General features: G+C 37.4%; 1 long non-coding RNA gene across 3 annotated transcripts in view; it reads right to left on the reverse strand.

Moving 5' to 3' along the window:
* The window catches only part of LOC309795236, a 304805-nt gene that overhangs the window by 69629 nt on the left and 215135 nt on the right, over nt 1-20041 (reverse strand). The window contains exon 4 of one of the 3 annotated variants that reach the window (XR_014292231.1): nt 15264-15294. The exons of the other annotated variants lie outside the window; for them this stretch is intronic. This is a non-coding gene — a long non-coding RNA (uncharacterized lncRNA). Of the gene's footprint in view, nt 1-15263; nt 15295-20041 lie in introns of those variants that run through there. 3 annotated transcript variants of the gene reach the window in all.

A 20041-nucleotide genomic window follows, 5' to 3' on the forward strand; every position in this document is an offset into this window, starting at 1 on the left:
AGTATAATTGGTGAGTACTCAACTGTTGTTTGGAAGAAGGCTTATCCGCCCACATCATCCAACGTTCACATGTGCTACTGGTGTCCATTTTTGCATTTAGTAAATGGTTTAGGCAAAGGGATTATCTGTAAGTTTAACCAACATGTTCTTCCCTCCTCAAAATAACAAATCCATAATACTGAAAAGTATATACAGATAAATTTCAGAAAGAGCAGGTATACACCAGGTTAGGCTAGTTCTTAGCCAATATTTTTACAGAAGCAATGGACATAGTAGCACAATAACGATCAATCACAAAACTCATTAAATATACACAAAACATAATATATATCCACCTGAGCCAGTCTTCACATCTGACTGCTGTGCACACTTGGACAAATTACTTCCATGAGGAGTAAGAGTCCATCAGGTTTCCATTATTGACATTTTTAAATCACACACTAGCTCTGGTTTCCTAAATACTCAACATACTAAAGGCTCATGCCACATCTAATAACAGTCGCTTAGACTCAGGAGTAAAATTTTCTGGTTTAAATCATAAAAACTTTTCATGTCTGAGAGAAAGACAAACAAAAAGTATATTGCCGGTATTTCTAATTCTAATCTTTCTTTGCCATGTACTAGTCTTTTTATCATATTCTTGAGTGAAACCAAGTTATTGTTGAAGCGGGTGAACATTTTAGAAGAGTTGTGTTAGGTAATATGCAAAAAAAATCCTCAATAAATATTTCTTCTGAATCATTTAATCATTTATACAGAACATATTTTTCCTAATTACTACTTTGTCCCATTCACCATGCAACTTCTGAGAATGCCACGGTGTGTAAGACTTGTCCTCTTTTTGGAGTCACTGGAGCCTCTTTTTTGCAGACACACAAGCAAATAATTAAATGTCATTGCCAGAATAATAGTATGGATGCAAACAACGTAACCTGACATCACAGAAGAAAAAATAAAGAGCTGATGTAAGGGAAGTCAAGAAAACATAATAGAAGAGGTGACATTTGAGGACTGAATAGGAGAGTATTTTAGGTGCATGTGTCAGGGAGAACAGGAAGAGGCAGATGCAAAGTGGGGAGAGAATCCTAGTGGGTTTAATGATCCACCAGCTGCCCAATTTTAAGTGAAAAGGAGAGCAGGAGTGAAGGGGACAGAGCTAAAGTATTCCTGTTCCTGCATACTGGCACCTATTTCATATATACAGTTATTGGCCAGGTAAAAAAAAAAATCCTTAAAAATTAAACTGTTACTACTTATGGTAAAGATGACTTCTTCCAAACTGAAAAAGATTTCCTGCTTTTCCTTCTCCTGCTCTCCGTAATACCTCATCCTTCTCCTTGCAGCCCCTCCCTCCCAACAGAAGCCCTCAAGTCCCTTCTACAGTACTTGTTAGGCAGAAGGCTGAGTGATGAAAAGGTATTCAAACAGCGTAACAGACGCTAACTATTCCAAGCATATCTACTGACTGAAGAGATCTGCATTATGAACTAAGTCAGTGCAAAAAGACAATGGTAAATAGCAGCAAAAACAAAGAAATTATCATTTAAGTAAAGAAAAGGCATTAACAGCACCACCATGTATCCATTTCTCCTCAGTTGAAATTTACCCTAGAGGAACTAATACAAACTAATATGAAAATATTACTTTTATTGTGTACAAGAAATCCAGTGGAATGGAATGCTAATTCTGTATCTCCGACAGTCAAGCAGAAAAACAAGATATGCATTCAGCTGCAATACATCCAGTTTCTGCTGTACACACACTGTAAAATTCTGGAGATATAAAGATAAGATAGTCGTTGCTTTCAAGGATGTAACAGTTCTTCAAAGGACACAAATAAGAAATTGCAGTGCAAACTGGTGAAGTGGACAAAGGATGGGTACACAAAATGTCATGGGAGGATAGAAAAGGGAAGGAATCAACTTACTGTATTTGGCTGATATTACGTGGGGGAGGGAAGAGAATTAAACAGGAAAACTTAAGAGGTTACATTCAAGCCAGAATATTAATAAAAGGAAGTGCTGATGGGGGCTACAGATGACCTGGGAGATGAAGTGGCCTTTCAGGAGGAGGGAATGATGTACGATGCCTCAAGAATATGAAACAACATGACCAGAGCAATTATTTCTGTATAGTAAAGGAAAAGAAGTATCAGTGAGGCCTGATGGAAAGAAGTTAAATTATAGGGGAGTAGTGATGGGAGTTTAAGCTGAAAAAATTGCATGGAGCCAGTCTGTAAAGAGCCTGCTTGCCACACTAAGAAAGTTACATCATATCAGACGCTTTAAATGATCAGATTTGCTTTTCAAGAAGAAAACTAGGGACAAGGTGAGACAAGGGATTTTAGTTAGAAAGACCTAGGAAAAAGTTATTTTAATAATTTGAGGTGGGAGATGCTGTAACCCAAATCAGGATTTATACTGACTGGGGTAACTTTTATAATTTAGTCATAAAAAAACTGAAGAATACTTAATGATGATAAAGTGCTAAGCCTTCCTCCTAGCCTGAAGCACTTTTATTTTTAAGTAAAAGCAGTAAGGAGCTCCACAGGGATTTTGCTTTCAGAAATCCCAAAAATCCCCATATATTCTCAAGACCTTGAATACTGCCTGGCAAATATCAGGTGTTTAATACTATCTGGAGAATGAATGAATGAATGAAATAAAATTTTACTTTGCATCTGACTTAGATCAGTTTCCCTAGGAACTAGACTTTGAGGCAGAGATTGGAGTGCAAGGTGTTTGGGAAAGCAGTCTCAGGAACAACACTTGTAAGAGGATGAGAGAAGCAAGACTGCGTCAGATAAACCACAAAGAAGCCTCAGCCAACCCTAGAGGAAGCTCTGCATGGCTCCTCAGAGCTATCCTGTTCTTCTTGACCGCTACATCAACTAGTCATCGGATAAGGACCACTCCCTTGGCTAAGGGAAATTCCCAGAGAGGGATTCAGCTCTGAACTCTTGTTAGCAGCCAACCTTCCCATCATCTAGAGAAATGAATGCCTCATTCTAAAGGCAGGGGGTGGGTCTGTGCTGTACTGCAGCTTCTACTACCTCCCAATATATAAAGGAGACAACAAATGATTGGCTCATATTGATGGCAGGAAGGGGACACAAGAAATCAAAATCCCAATTCTTCTAGTTTAGGTCCCAGGGCAATACAGGGTGTTTGTAAAGCACCTGGGCTATAATCCAGTACTAACCACATTCTATTTGCACACTTTCCCTGCTCTCTCTAGGAATCAGTTTCCTAGTGTAGAAACTGAACATAATAGTAATGCTTGTCTCACAACAATTCCTGAGGATTAAGTAAGATAATATATTTCATGGTGCATGGCACATAGTAAACATTCACTAAATGATTAAATGTTAGTATTGTTTTGGAACCCTTGGATTACAAGAGTGATTTCCTCCCATATTTTTCCCAGTTAGTCTCCAATAAGTTATTTTGGGGAATTAAATTTTCCAAGTCTTAATTATCTGAAGTTCAAAACTCCTTGAGGTCAGGGATTTTCTTCTATACAGTCAAATCCCAAAGTCTTCCACAGAGTGAACATGAAATAAATATAAACTAATGGTTACAGAGAAAGGGTTAATTCCCCTGATGAGCAGGACTCTCCTCTGCAATCATGTCACAGGAGTGAGAAGACATCGGAGCACTTCTCAGACCTGTGAGTTTAAAGAAGTTGCTTAATCTCTCAGAACTTAACTTTTTTCACCAATAGTAGGCCTTTCCTCACCAATAGTAGGCCTTTCCTCACCAATAGTAGGCCTTTCCTCAAAAGGTTGAAGAGTACATGAAAGAACACCCAAAATAAAGGGCCACCTGACCTGTCAAGGGGCACTGGCTATTTAAGGGGTTCAGATTCCAAATGATAGCTTCCTTTTTTTATTCTTGGTCTCTGTTTAGTTTCCAAGAGACCGAGACACAGTTGGAGAAGTTAATTATTTTCATTGAGCTGTATGGGATTATACCCCCAGAGATTCAAAACATCATGAAATATCTTTACCTTATTATAAAGAGGAGGATTTTTTATAAGCTATGAATAAAAGTACATAAATATTTATGGAAATAATCTATACAAAATTCAAGATAGAAGAACCTCTGGGAAGGTTACGGAGGGGAGGAAAATACAATTTAGGAAAGTTTTTGTTTGGGTTTTTTTTTTTTTTAACTGAAATAATTGTGGCAAAAGTTAAATTTGGTAAAGCTGGGTTGTGGGTATAGGAATGTCAAATATATTATTTTTATTTTGTCTATATTTGAAATATTTCATAACTATAAAAACATAAATACGAAAAGTCTGTTGGTTTAGAAACCTGAATGGCTAACAGCTGGCAAATAACGGCAGAATTAAGGAAGATTTTTTTAATTCAACAAAAAAGGATACAAAACTCGTGTACAATATATGAAAATAGCTGTACTGTGTTGTATTATCTGTAGTTGGACTAATGTGCCAGATTATTTATTGGTTTTGCCATGTCAACTTCCTTGGACCCTAACTTTGCACACTGCTATATATTATACTAATATTAGTGCAGCCTTGAGAGCAGGGGTTATAGCATCAGACAACCTACATTCAAAACCTCGTTCTGGGACTTCCCTGGTGGCGCAGTGGTTAAGAATCCACCTGCCAATGCAGGGGACATGGGTTCGAGCCCTGGTCCGGGAAGATCCCACGTCTCGGAGCAATTAAGCCTGTGTGCAACAACTACTGAAGCCCGCGTGCCTAGAGCCCATGCTCCGCAACAAGAAAAGCCACTGCAATGAGAAGCCCACACACTGCAACAAGAGTAGCCCCCACTCACCGCAACTAGAGAAAGTCCATGTGCAGCAATGAAGACCCAATGCAGCCAAAAATAACTAAATGTATTTAAAGCAAAACTTGTTCTACCACTTTACTAGCTATGCAATGAATTAAGATTCTTAAACCTCCATTGCTTAATTTGCAAAGTGTGCATTAATTGCAACATCTAACATAAGATTTTGTGATGACTGAATAACATACTACATGTAAAGTACTTAGGGTAGTACCTGACATGTGATAACTCTTATCAGTATAAGCAGCCATCATTTTTGAACACTGCATTAGTTTGTTAGGGCTGCCATAACGAAGTACCACAGATTGGGTAGTTTAAACAACAGAAATGTATCTTCTCACAGTTCTGGAGGCTAGAAGGCCAAGATCAGGGTGTCAGCAGGTTTGGTACCTCCTGAGGCCTCTCTCCTTGGCATGTAGGTGGCACCTTCTCACCGTGCCCTCACATGATCCCTTCTTTGCGTGTGTGCCTCCCTGCTGTCCCTTCCTCTTCTTAAAAGGACGCCAATCATATCAGATTAGGGCCTCATCGTAATGGCCTCATTTTAATTAATCACCTCTTTAAAGACCTTCTCTCCAACTACAGGTACATTCTGAGGTACTGAGGGTTGGGACTTCAACATATGAATTTGGGGCAAGGGGACAAAATTCACCTCATAACAACCACTTACTATTTATTATCTATTATGTGTCAGGCACAATGCCAGAAACCACTTTCTTCTGAACTAGACCCAAACATGTTCTTAGCTTTACTTCTTTTTTTTTCCATTTTTATGTAAGTTTTATTTTTTAAAATCTTTTCAGGAGTCTAACCCTTATATAAAACAAGGTGCATACAAATAATGCACAGGTAGAATCCTTTAGGTTTGACCCCAAAAGAATGTTGATCACTTTTCTGCACAGGTTGAGTGTGGAACGCGAAAAACATTTTATACAAGATTTGGGAAGCAAAAATGAAGCATCAGCCGTGTTCTTTTTACACTCAGAAGGCTGATGCTAAACACCAGAAGTCACGGCAGCTCACACATGCTGCTATTTATCTGCTGGCTCAAGCTGGTAGGTTGGTGAAGCAACTAAGTCAATAACTCTTCCAGCTCATCTTGTCCAATAGATCTCATCTTTATCTGACTCTTGGGTCAGGTGTGTGTTTAGCTTTCTGATGAAAGGCACCATGTTTTCTGATAGGTCACCCCCAGTGTTGGAGTTGGAGGCTTGGATTTCAGTCCATCCTCATGGGTTTCTGCTTGTACTTGCAGATTCCTGTTTGTTCTTGATCATTCCCCTTACCCGTTTCTCATTCATCTTTCCTTCCCAACTTCTTGCCCTGCCTCAGGCCCCAGAACCAGAAACATGAGCAACAGCACCATACAAAGTGTTTAGCCTTAGCTTTACTTCTTTTCACTCTTTTTTTTTTTTTTTTTTTTTTTTTTTTTTTTTGCTGTATGCGGGCCTCTCACTGCTGCGGCCCCTCCTGCCACGGAGCACAGGCTCCGGACGTGCAGGCTCAGCGGCCATGGCCCACGGGCCATGGGCTCAGCCGATCCGCGGCATGTGGGATCTTCCCAGACCGGGGCACGAACCCGCGTCCCCTGCATTGGCAGGCGGACTCCCAACCACTGCGCCACCAGGGAAGCCCTCTTTTTACTCTTTAAGTCAGCTCTTTTAGCAGTTTACCTACCCTTATTTTTTTTCCAAAATAGAAACAGGGTTTTTTCCTAATTATTTAATATACATAATGTATGCTCATTGTAAAATACTCAGACAATACAAAAATGTGAAAAGATAAAAGGGAACCAACCCATAACCCCACTACAAAGAAATAACCACTGTTTCCAATTTTGTATATGGACTGACATTGTTTTCTTTTTCTATTTACACATATACAAATTTGTTATTTTCCAACACGGGGATTATACTCTGTCTATCCCCAATTTTTCCCTTAAAATATTTTAGACATTTTTTTCAGGTCAAGAGGCATAAATCTATATCACAACTACATAATATTTCTATATAATATTTCATAATACTATATAATATTTTATGGTGACTGTTTTCCAACATTAACTTACTGCCAAATTTTTTTGCTGTTATAAAAGAAAAGTTCAGTGAGCATCCTTGTTAAAGCATCTGTGCCCTGATCATTTCTTTCATGTACCTTCTTAGATGAACAACTTTCAAAAATCTTAGATTTGTTGATACATACTTCCTGATTTCCCTCCAGAAAGATGTTCCAATTATACTCCTTCTAAGTGCTAACAGGTTAATATAATTGCCAGGAAACCTGCTGATTTTGCATCAACCCTCTCCTACCCCCCGCTTCCCCCAACTACAACCATTGCTTTGAGAAGCCCTGTAGTATTAATCAAACCAATATAACATGGCTCTTTCCCCTCAGAGTGAAAAGGCTTAAACAGATGATACAATTTGCAAGTAACACATGGAAACATATATCCAAGTGCTAAATTACATGTAGTACAGATGCTAAGCACCCTGGGAGGCTCAACTTATTTTCTTCTGCTTTTAGTCCCCAAACAGGGTTGAACTGAAACCGATCCATGAGTTGTAATGTGTTCACTGTAATGTACTAAAGGAATACTTAATCTGGCTCAACTTTAGAGAAACTGATGCAAAAATAGCCCCAATCAACCATCCTCTACCTTCACTTGGTACCATGATTACCTTAACCACTAAACACCAGCCACATTGGTTTTCATTATGTTTCTCTAATATCAAGTTCATTCCTGACCAAAAGGCTTTCCACTTGCTCTCACTCAAATGCTCCTCCCCTGGGTCATCCGCCAATGGTTTCTTCTCACTATTCAGCTGTCAGTGTCATTCATCTCACTCATGACGTCTTCAGAAAGGCCAATATATCATTCTTTCTTTTTTCATAGTATATACCATGGGCAAGAATTACCTTGCTTATTTTGTACTCGTTTCATATTGGCCTTTACATACTAGAATGTAAGGTCAGTGGAGGTAATCTTGGCTGTTTCATCCATCACTGAATAGAATCCTATACTTCTTATCTAACATATACCGTATTTCTTAGACTTTGAGTTGGGTTTTTTTTTTCACATTTTAACATCAAGGGGTATGTTACACTTAGTGTCATTGAGACTGCAATCAGATATAATTGGCATTGCCTGGACATGCTCAAACTTGGTCATATCTGCTCATGTTGTTATTTCTTCACTGGAGTTTGTATACTGTTGAAACTACATGTGTGAAGTTTAACTGCCATGTAAAATATCTTGGAAAATTATGTTATAATTTAGCACTGAATTGAATACACAGAAAGTCACAGAAACACAGTGCCAGAAACAGAGTATATGTTTGATGTTAGTGAAACAAATAATCATAGCAAGAGATGTAATCATATTTTCATATTTTCCTTCCAAACAAAAAGAAATGCATTATTGGGCCTACGAAATGAAGATTTATCCAAGAAGATTAAGCTGTGTTACATTTTGTAACTAAGACACATTCAAAAATGGTGTCCATGCCAAGCGAAAGATTTAAAACTCATGAACATTTACACACCTAATAATAGAGCTTCAAAATACATGAAGCAAAAATAAATGTTAAAACTTCAAGTAAAAGTAGAAAAATCCATAACTACAATCAGTTATAATTAATAGAACAAGTAGACAGAATATTAGTAAAGATATATATGTCTTGAAAACCACAAATTTGACTTAATTGACATTTATAGAACATTCCTCCCAGTAACAGCAGAATACACAGTCTTTTCAAGTGCACATGGAATATTTCAAAGACAGAGCATAATCTGGGCCATAAGTTAAGTCTCAGTAAATGTAAAGTAATTCAGGACATACAAAATATAGTCTCTGCACATAATGAAGTTAAAATAGAAATCAACAGAAATATCTCTAGAAAATCCCAAAATATTTGGAAATGAAATAACAGCCTTACAAATAACCCATGAATCAAAGAAAAAATTAACAGAAAAATTAGAAAGTTTTTTAATTGAATAAACATAAAAGTACAGCATAATGGTCTTCCCTGGTGGCGTAGTGGTTGAGAGTCCGCCTGCTGATGCAGGGGACACGGGTTCGTGCCCCGGTCCGGGAGGATCCCACATGCCGCGGAGCGGCTGGGCCCGTGAGCCATGGCCGCTGAGCCTGCGCATCCGGAGCCTGTGCTCCGCAACGGGAGAGGCCACAACAGTGAGAGGCCCGCGTACCGCAAAAAAAAAAAAAAAAAAAAGTACAGCATATTAAAATTTTAAGGATGCTTTCAAAGCAGCAGTGGGGATGAAATTTATAGCACTGAACACCTACTTTTTTTTAAAAGGAGGAGGAGGAAGAGAACAAGAAGGAGGATGGGAAGAAAGGTCTCAAATCAATGACCTTAGCATCCATCTTGAGAAATGAGAAAAAGATCAAATTAAACCCAAAGTTAGCAAAAGAGACAAAATTATTAAGATTAAAGTGGAAGTCAGTGGGGCTTCCCTGGTGGTGCAGTGGTTGAGAATCTGCCTTAAATGCAGGGGACACGGTTTCAAGCCCTGGTCTGGGAAGATCCCACATGCCACGGAGAGCCACAACTACTGAGCCTGCGCGTCTGGAGCCTGTGCTCCATAACAAGAGAGGCCGCGATAGTGAAGAGGCCCGTGCACCATGATGAAGAGTGGCCCCCACTTGCCGCAACTAGAGAAAGCCCTCGCACAGAAACAAAGACCCAACACAGCCAAAAATAAATATAAAAATAAATAAATAAATAAAAGATTACTATTAAAAAAAAAAGTGTAAGTCAGTGAAATAGCAAAACAAGAGAGAAAATCAACAAAACCAAAACTGGGCTGTTTGGGAAACCCAAAAATACTGATAAACCTCTACCAAGATTTTTCACAAAAAGAGAGAGAGAACAAATTACCTATATCAGGAATGAGAGAAGTAAAATCACTACAGATTCAAAAGATTATGAAATATTATGAATAATTTTATATCAATAAATTAACAACTTAGACAAAATGGAAAAATTTCTTGAAAGACACAAAATACCACTCACTTGAGAAGAAATAACCTGAGTAGTCCATATCTATTAAATAAATTGTATCTGCAGTTAAAAGCTTTTCCACACACACACACACACACACACACACAAAAAAGAAAAAAAAAATGCCAGGCCTAGATAGCTTCACTGGTGAAATCTGCCAAATATTTAACTAAGAAATAATACCAATTTTACACAACTCTTGCAGAAATTTGAAAATGAGGGAATAGTTCCTAAACCATTACACAAGGCTAGCATTATCCTAATACAAAAATAAAAGATATTACAAGAAAACTATATGCCAATAACTCCCATGATCATGAATACAAAAATTCTAAGCAAAATTTTAGCAAAATAATTCCAACGTTTACAAGGATAATACATCATGACCAACCTGAGTTTAATCCCAAAAAGACACAGTTGGCTCAACATTCAAAAATCAATGTAATTCACCTTATTAACACACTAAAAAAAAAACCTATATGATTGTCTCAGTAGATACAGAAAATACATTTGACAAAATCCAGCATTAATTCCTGATTTAAAAAAAAAAAACTCTCAGCAAACTACAAACAGAAGAGAACTTTCTCAATGCAATAAAAGCAGTCCACCTAAAATGTACAGCTACCATCAAAAATAATGGTAAGAGGGCTTCTCTGGTGGCATAGGGGTTAAGAATCCGCCTGCCGATTCAGGGGACATGGGTTCGAGCCCTGGTCCAGGAAGATCCCACATGCCACGGAGAGCCACAACTACTGAGCCTACACTCTAGAGCCCACGAGCCACAATTACTGAGCCCACGTGCCACAGCTACTGAAGCCTGCATGCCTAGACCCATGCTCTGCAACAAGAGAAGCCACGACAATGAGAAGCCCGTGCACCACAACTCACTGCAACTAGAGAAAGCCCACGTGCAGCAAAGAAGACCCAGCGCAGCCTAAAATAAATAAATTTTTTAAAAACAAATTTTTAAAATAATAATAATAATGGTAAGAGACTGAATATCTTCCCCCTAAGAACAGGAACAAGACAAGGATGTCCATTCTCATCAGTTCTGGTCACCACTGTACTAGAGACTCTGGTCAGGGCAATAAGGCAAGGAAAACAAATAAAGGGTATCCAGTTTGGAACAAAAGAAGTAAAACAGTCTTTATTCATAGAAGACATGGTTGTCTATGTAAAAAAACATAGATGTCATGATGGAATGTGCAATAAAGCAACTAGAACTGGTAAGCGGATTTAGAAAGGTTGCAGGATACAATATCAACATACAAAAATTAATTATATTTCAACTTACCAGCAGCAAACTATTGAAAATTGAAATTTTTTAATATATCATTTTCAATACATCAAAAATATTAAATTATTAGGGACAAATTGGATAAAGTATGTGCAAGATGTGAACACAGAAAACTACAAAACACTGTTGAGAGAAACTGAAGACCTAAGTAAATGAAGTGATAAACCATGATTATGAGTCAGAAGACTCAAAATCATTAAAATATCAATTCTCCCCAAACCAATCACATAAAATCACAATCAAAATCCAAACAGACCCTTTTTTGTAGAAATTGACAATCTGATTCTAACACTTATATGGAAATACAAAGGACCAAGGATATCCAAAACAACTTTTAAAAAGAAGGAAAAAGTTGGAGGATTAGCGTTATTATTACAAAAGCTATGGCAATCAAGAGTGAGCTATTGCCAAAAAAAATTAACAAACAGATCAACCTAACAGAATAACGAATTCAGAAATCAGATTCAAACATATATAAACAACTGGTTTTCAACAAAGGCACAAAGACAATTCAGCAGAGAAAGAATAAACTTTTAAACAGATGGTGGTGCAACAATTGGATATCCATATGCAAAAGCAGAAAAAACTTATCTGATATATCCTCATATCACATAGAAAAATTAACTCCAAGTGGGTCACAGACCCATTGTAAAAATTGAAAATTATAAATTTCTAGAATAAATCATGGCAGAAAACTTTCGTAATTTGAATTAGGGGGAAATTTCTAAGACATGACATCAAAATAATGGTCCATAAAAAAAATGATATATTGGACTTCGTACTAGTCAGCATTCTCCAGAGAAACAGAGCCAATAAGATGTATAGAGAGAGAGAGAGAGAAGAAAGTTATTGTAAGGAATTGGCTCATGCAATTATGGAGGCTAAGAAGTCTCAAGATCTGCAGTCAGCAAGCTGGAGACACAGGATGTGTACTTCTAGTCTAAGTCCAAAGGCCTGAGAACCAAGAGAGCTGATGGTGTAAGTTCTAGTCCGAAAGCCAACAGGCTTGAGAGTAAAGAAGAGACAACGTTTCTGTTTGAGTCCAACACCAGAAAAGACTGAAGTCTCAGCTCAAAGCAGTCAGGCAGGAGTTTCCTCTTATTAGAGCAGGAGATGGGCTTTTTTGTTCTATTCAGGCTTTCAATTGATCGCATGAGGACCATCCAAATTAGGGAGGGCAATCTGCTTTACTTAGTCTACTGATTCAAATGTTAATCTCATCTAAAAATATCCTCACACAGGACCTCCCTGGCGGTACAGTGGTTAAGACTCTGTGCTTCCACTGAAATGGGCACAGTTCGATCCCTGGTTGGGAAACTAAGATCCTGCATGCTATGCAGTGCGGCCACAAAGAAAAAAAGAAAAAATCTTCACAGACACACCCCTAATAATGTGGGTCCAAATATTTGGGCACCCCATGGTCTAGTAAAGATGACCCAAATTAACTATCACAGACATCATCAAAATTTTAAACTACTCCTCCTTGAAAGACGCTCTTAAGACAATGAAAAGACAAGCAAGACTGAGAGAAAACATTTGCAAAGCATGTACCTGGTAAGGGATTCTTATTCAGAATATATTAAGAACTCTCAAAATTCAACAATAAGAAACCAAACAACCCAGTTTTTAAAAATGAGCAAAAGATTTGAACATACGGTTCAGCAGAGAAGATGTATGAATGGCAAATAAGTATATTAAACCATTCAACAACATTAGTTATTAGGAAAATGCAAATTAAAACCACTACAAATCTATTTAAATGGTTAAATTTTTTTTTAAATGACCATACCAAGTATTGGCAAAGATGTGGAGGACTGGAACTTTCAAACATTGCTAATGGGAAAGTAAAATGGTAGAACTGCTTTCGAAAATGTTGGGCATTTTCTTTAAAAAGTTAAACCTACCATATGATCTAACCATTCCTCTCCTAGTTATTTTTTTAATAAATTTATTTATTTTATTTATTTTTGGCTGCACTGGGTCTTTGTTGCTGCACGCAGGCTTTCTCTAGTTGCGGTGTGTGGTTTTCTCATTGTGGTGGCTTCTCTTGTGGAGCACGGGCTCTAGGCATGTGGGCTTCAGTAGTTGTGGCTCGCGGGCTCTAGAGTGCAGGCTCAGAAGTTGTGGTGCACAGGTTTAGTTGCTCCGCGGCATGTGGGATCTTCCCGGACCAGGGCTCAAACCCGTGTCCCCTGCGTTGGCAGGCTGATTCTTAACCACTGCACCACCAGGGGAGCCCCTCTCTTAGTTATTTACCTCAGAGAAAGAAAGCATATGTCCATACAATGACTTGTGCACAAATATTCATAACAGATATATATCTGTTATTCATAACAGATATATTTGTAATGTCAAAACTTGGAAACAACCCAAAGGTCCATCAATGGGTAAATGAATGAATAAATTGGTATATCATACAAAGGAATACTACTCAGAAATAGAAAGAAATGAATTATTAATAAACACTACAAATATCAATGAATCTCAAAATAACTAAGTTGAATGAAAGAAGCCATATCAAAAATAGAAATTATTATGTACTACAATGAATGTAAAATTATAGAAAATATTAAGATAATCCATATTGATAGAAAGCAGATCAGTGGTTGCCTAAGACATGGCTGGAGTTAAGGGGAGATGTGTGCAAGCTTGGGAGATCGGGATTACAAAGGGGCATGAGGAAACTTTTGGGGGAAAATGGATGTGATCATGATCTTCACTGTGCTGATGATTTCCTGGGTGTAGCATATATTAAAACTTATACACCTTAGGTATGTGTAGTTTATTATATTTATTTATAATTCAATAAAGCTACTACCAAAAAAAGCCTGCATCCCTAACATAACAATTTTTAAAAGAGAGCAAATAAGAACAGGAAAGAAAGTATAGGTTAGTTCCCCATATTATACATAAAAATAATTTTTAATGAGGAAAAATAAAGCTTACCTATAAAGATGCAAATAATATCTTATACAAAATACCCCCACTATATCATTGTCTTATGATACAAATTTCTCTATTTAAAATTAAAGATCCTGTTCATAGGTTAGCAAAAGAGAGTTTCTAATTTCTGATTTTGTAAATAAAAATATTTTTTAAATTATAAAATTAAAATCACATTAAATATATATTTTATAAAAAGTAAAGAATAAGAAATTATATATGAAGCTACCTAAATATGTTTATCAGTGAACTTTTTCAAATAATTAACACATAGTCATGTCAATTTTATGTAAAATATATAAATTTTAAAAGGAGAAAAATAATAATATATAAATTCATATCCCCAAAGCAACTATTCTTTGTTTAAAAACAAAACCAGAAAGATATCAAAATGTATTTAAACAGATGATTAAAATCATAAGCACTATATAGTTTTGTGTTATGATTTTTTCTTAATATTGAATCAAAGTCATGGGGATGTAATGTACAGCATGGTTATTATAGTTAACACTATATCAAATATTTGAAGAAAGAAAGTAGACCTTAAAATTTCTCATCACAAGAAAAACATTTGTAATTATGTGTGGTGATGGATGCTAACTAGACTTCCTATGGTGATCATTTCACAATATATACAAATATCAAATAATTATGTTGAACACCTAAAACTAATATAATGTTAAATTTCAATCTCAATTTTTTTAAAAAACTGAGTCAAGTATTTTCTCAATCACAATATAAACTCTACAATAAATCAGTTTAATTTTGGATGGTTTTAGTAAATCCCAGGTGTGTGGCTATTGTTCTTTAATCTCTTTAAAGCTTTGACTGCTCTTTATATAATAATATAAGATACAGGCATGATCTTAATTCCACATTCTGTAAGCCCCTCACCATTCAGTAAGACTAGAGAAAGTTTCCAGTATTTTCTCTGCAATTTGAAGTCTTTTGGGGTTTAAATAGTTGTAGGAGGGCTTCCCTGGTGGCGCAGTGGTTGAGAGTCTGCCTGCCGATGCAGGGGACGCGGGTTCATGCCCCAGGTCTGGGAAGGTCCCCAGTGCCGCGGAGCGGCTAAGCTCGTGAGCCATGGCCGCTGAGCCTGCGCCTCCGGAGCCTGTGCTCCGCAACGGGAGAGGCCACAACAGGGAGAGGCCCGCGTACCGAAAAAACAAAACAAAACAAATAAATAGTTGTAGGTCAGCTCAGCAACTTGTCTATAAAACACAAAATAGAATATGTCCAAATGCTGTATTTTTCAGGACTATTAAGTTCCAATGTTATTAAACTCAAACTTGAACTAGCCCTGTAGGGTGAAGTGCAAAAAACACACTCATAAATTCTCTGTGAATTCAGTAGCATTCTCTTGGACAGTCTGCATACTTCTTGAATATTCTCAACAGGCTTGTTCCTGCTTTGGATTTTTCCAATATATGTATACTTACTTATAAATTTTATGTATATACAAGTCTACTCATATAATATACATTTTAAATACCAGAAAAAAAAGATATTTTTAAAACATGAAATAAGGATGAAATCGGCCATGTTTTTAAAAATAATTATTTTAGGGCTTCCCTGGTGGTGCAGTGGTTGAGAGTCTGCCTGCCGATGCAGGGGACACAGGTTCTTGCCCCGGTCTGGGAAGATCCCATATGCCGCGGAGCGGCTAGGCCCGTGAGCCATGGCCGCTGAGCCTGCGCATCCAGAGCCTGTGCTCCGCAACGGGAGAGGCCACAACAGTGAGAGGCCCACGTACCACAAAAAAAATAATAATAATAATAATTATTATTATTATTATTATTTTATGTATTATTGGAACAAGTAACCTTGTTATTGTCACTAAAAATGTATCACTATGATTCAAAGGTCTGGCTCTTAGTTGAACTTATTTCAACACTGGGTTTTAGTCACCAGTATAACTAAACAAGCTACCTCTCACAACACAGAGAATTCTAAAAGGGGGAGGAAATGCATCATCAGCTTGCTAAATAAGTCATGATGTCCATTTACTAATCACTTCATGTCTCAGATGTATCATTTTTAAATACCTTGCTAAGGGGATGATTTCATACAAGCTTTAGTCAATATCTCAAGGCAAAATAAATAGAATGTGGTATATTAATAATCGTACCTGTTAATCATAATCCAAGTAGTTTCCTAGAAAAAAAAAATTTTTTTCAGTTTACTTCTTCTTTGACTTGATTAGCTTATTGTTTTTGACCTCACTGTGTACTCCAAAAGGCTTGTACTGGAGGTGCAAGGAATGTGGCTCTATCATTTTCTAGTGTTTGCTTTTTTCTTGCATTATTGATATAACTTAAAATTCATGATTTCTTTGCAGTAATCACTTTAAACAGCTTTACTGAGGTATAATTGACATACGGTAAATTGCACATATTTAAAAGTGTACAATTTGATTAGTTTTAACATATGTATACACTCGGGAAACCATCATCACACTGTCTTGATTATGCAACTTTATATTAAGTCTTGAAATCAAGGTAGGATAAGTCCTGCAACTTTATTCTTTCTCAAAAAAGTTTTGGCTATGCTAAGTCCTTTGCATTTCCATGTGAATTTTAGAATCAGTTTGTCTATTCTGACACACAAAGACTGCTGGGGGTTTTGGCTGGGACTGCATTGGACCTATTAGATAAATTGGGGATAATTTACATCTTAATTTTGAGTCTTCTTTACCAGATTTCTGTCTATTCTCCTATCAAGTATTAAGAGAGATGTATTCAAATCTATAACTAAGGGACTTCCCTGGTGGTACAGTGGTTAAGAATCCGCCTGCCAATGCAGGGGACACGGGTTCAATCCCTGGTCCAGGAAGGTCCCACATGCCATGGAGCAACTAAGCCCGTGTGCCACAACTACTGAGGCCCACGCACCTAGATCCTGTGCTCTGCAACAAGAGAAGCCACTTCAATGAGAAGCCTGTGCACCACAAGGAACAGCAGCCCCCGCTCGCCACAACTAGAGAAAGCCCATGTGCAGCAATGAAGACCCAAACCAGCAAAAAATAAATAAATTTATTTTTTAAAAATCTATAACTAAAATTGTGGATCTATTAGTTGCAATTCTATCAGTTTGTAGTGACATGTATTCTGAAAGTATGTTATTAGGTGCATAAACATTTAGAATTATTATGTCCTCTTGATAAACTGACCCCTTTTATCATTATGAAATCATCTTTTACTCTGGTAAAGTTTTTTATCTGAAATTTACTTTGTCTGATATTAAAATAGTCACTCCAGATTTCTTTTAATCAATGCTAGCATGGTATATGTTTCCATTCTTTTACTTTTAACCTACTTGTTACTTGAGATAGAGTATTTACATCTAATGCTATTATTCATATGATTCGGTTTCAGTCTTACTATTTGTTTTCTATTAGTCCTATCTTTTATGTTCCTTTTTTTCTGCCTTCTTTTGTAAAAATTATTTTTATTAATCTATTTTATTCCCTTTATTGTTTTATTAGCCATAATTTTATTTCGTTATTTTAGTGGGGTTTTTTTTATTGCTTTGAGGTTTATGGTATTCATCTTTATCAGCTTACCTGCAAGTGATATTATACTCTCTGTACAGTATAATATTCTTACAATAGTATACTTTCATTTCTTCACTTCCCCTTTTACACGTATATTATAAACCCATACACAGTCCAACTCATTCCTTCCCCAGGGAGAAGCTGGGATGTGGGGTTTTTTACCTGCTTGCTCTGTGTGGAGCCTGAGGGAGGGGCTATGGTGACTGCTTGCTGCTACTTCAAACCACCATTTTTGTTCCCACTGGCCCCCAGGGCACCTAGAATATGCCAGGTCCCATGAGTGCTCCAAGAGCACAGGTGAGATAGAAGCCAGTACCTTGGGCAGCCCCCCCAAAAAGCTGGAGTGCTGGACACATCGTCCAACTCTTTCCCTCTCCACGAAGAAGTGGGCGCTAGGGGTTTCCTTCTGATTGTATGGTGCTGTGCCAGGGGTAGGGATTATGGTTAGAGGATTCTCAGCTTTTCCTACTGGCTTCAAAGTGGCTGGATTTGCACTCACCCAGGGTGCAGGAGCCTCTCGATTTGTTTCTGGATTTCTCATAAGGGGGTTTGTCCATTTACTGTTGTTGAATCAATGTGTTCATGGGGGAAAGGAGGGTCCAGGGATTCCAATTCCACCATCTTGCTGACGTCACCCCTCCTTTTCTCTTAAATGATAATGTGAATCTTTGGGTGATGGTCAAAAAATGTACAGAAAACATTATGAACTGAGTTAAATGCTATGAAGCAATACAGTGAACCACTTAGAGCATTTAACCAAGGAAACTGTTGACTGTATGAGAAGGAAACACTTTCTTGAGAAAGTTAATAGATAAGTAGTGGAAAACTTCTCCAAGTAAAAGAAGTGTTCCTTTATAGCAGGGGTCCCCAAGCCTCGCGGTACTGGTCCGCAGCCTGTTAGGAACCGGGTCACACAACAGGAGGTGAGCAGTGGGCGAGTGAGTGAAGCTTCATCTGCTGCTTGCTCCCCATCGCTCACATGGCCTCCTGAACCATCCCCCCCTCCCCCGGACGTGCAGGCTCAGCGGCCATGGCTCATGGGCCCAGCCGCTCCGTGGCATATGGGATATTCCCAGACTGGGGCACGAACCCGTGTCCCCTCCATTGGCAGGGGGACTCTCAACCACTGCGCCACCAGGGAAGCCCTAAGATATGTGTTTTGAAGAGACTCTTTTTTTTTCAATTCCTTCCAGAAAATCAAAAAGAAAGGGAAGAAGCAGTATGAAAATCTAGTTGTCTTTGACCTAGATTAGTATGTTGGAAAGATTCTCAAACAAATATGGGAAGGGAGAAGAAAGAATTTACCAAGTATCAGTCCACAGAATACATAGGGTTGGGAGGCCGTCACCATGGAAGGGTAAGGGAGAAAATCGACATGAGGAAGTATTGTATGCAGTTAAAACTGCCCTAGAGTGTAGGGTACAACAGACTTGAATTCAATTCCTGACTTGGCCACTTACTAGTCAAGAAATTCTAGACAATTATCCCCATTCTACAGATTAAGAAGCTTAAACTCAAAGAGGCTAATCGTACCTACCTCATACAGTTGTAGTATGACATGTAAACCTCTCAGTATAATGCTAGCCCCATAATAAGTGCACAAAAAAAATGTTAACTCTTAGGTGTGGTGGTATTGTAAAACTAAACTGACTTAAAAAGATTAAGTGATATATGCTCTAGGTCACACAGCTGGTAGCTATAAAATTGTTTTTTAAAAAATTACCTTTTCAATTCACATAGATTATTCGGCATAAGAATTATACTGATAGCCTTGCAAAAAATGCCAATTTCCCACTCTGATACCAAGTTTAAAAACTGTCATTAAAAAAATGTTATTTTATTCAACAAGATTTTAAATGATTGTGTTCTATTTCTGGATTTCCTAGCAAAAAAGATTTATTTCATACACAAATGTTAACTTCTGTGGTATTATATGACTGTAAAAGTCTAGATCAAAGGTTATGCTAAGAAACAGAATGTAGACTACAATATTATAAAGTCAAAATATTCTGTTATAATGTGTTTTATTATCTATTGTTATTTTGCTGTCATTCTTTGACTTGAGTTGGTAAGGGCTGTATTGTTATTCAAAAAATACATATTTGCAAAGTTAAATAGGAAACATGGAGATTACACATACATAACATCCTTAATATATCACTTATATATGGAATCTAAAAATAAAATGATACAAATGAACTTATTTACAAAACAGAAACAGGCTCACAGACCTCGAAAACAAACTTATGGTTACCAAAGGGGATAGTGGAGGGTAGGGGGAGATAAATGAGTTTGGGATTAACAAATAACAAATTAACACTACTATTATATAAAATAGATAATCAACAAGGACCCACTGTATAGCACAGGGAACTCAATATCCTGTAATAACCTATACGGGAAAA

The sequence above is a fragment of the Mesoplodon mirus genome (genome assembly GCF_964341445.2).
Source record: "Mesoplodon mirus genome assembly, chromosome: 19".
Taxonomy (NCBI): domain Eukaryota; kingdom Metazoa; phylum Chordata; class Mammalia; order Artiodactyla; family Ziphiidae; genus Mesoplodon; species Mesoplodon mirus.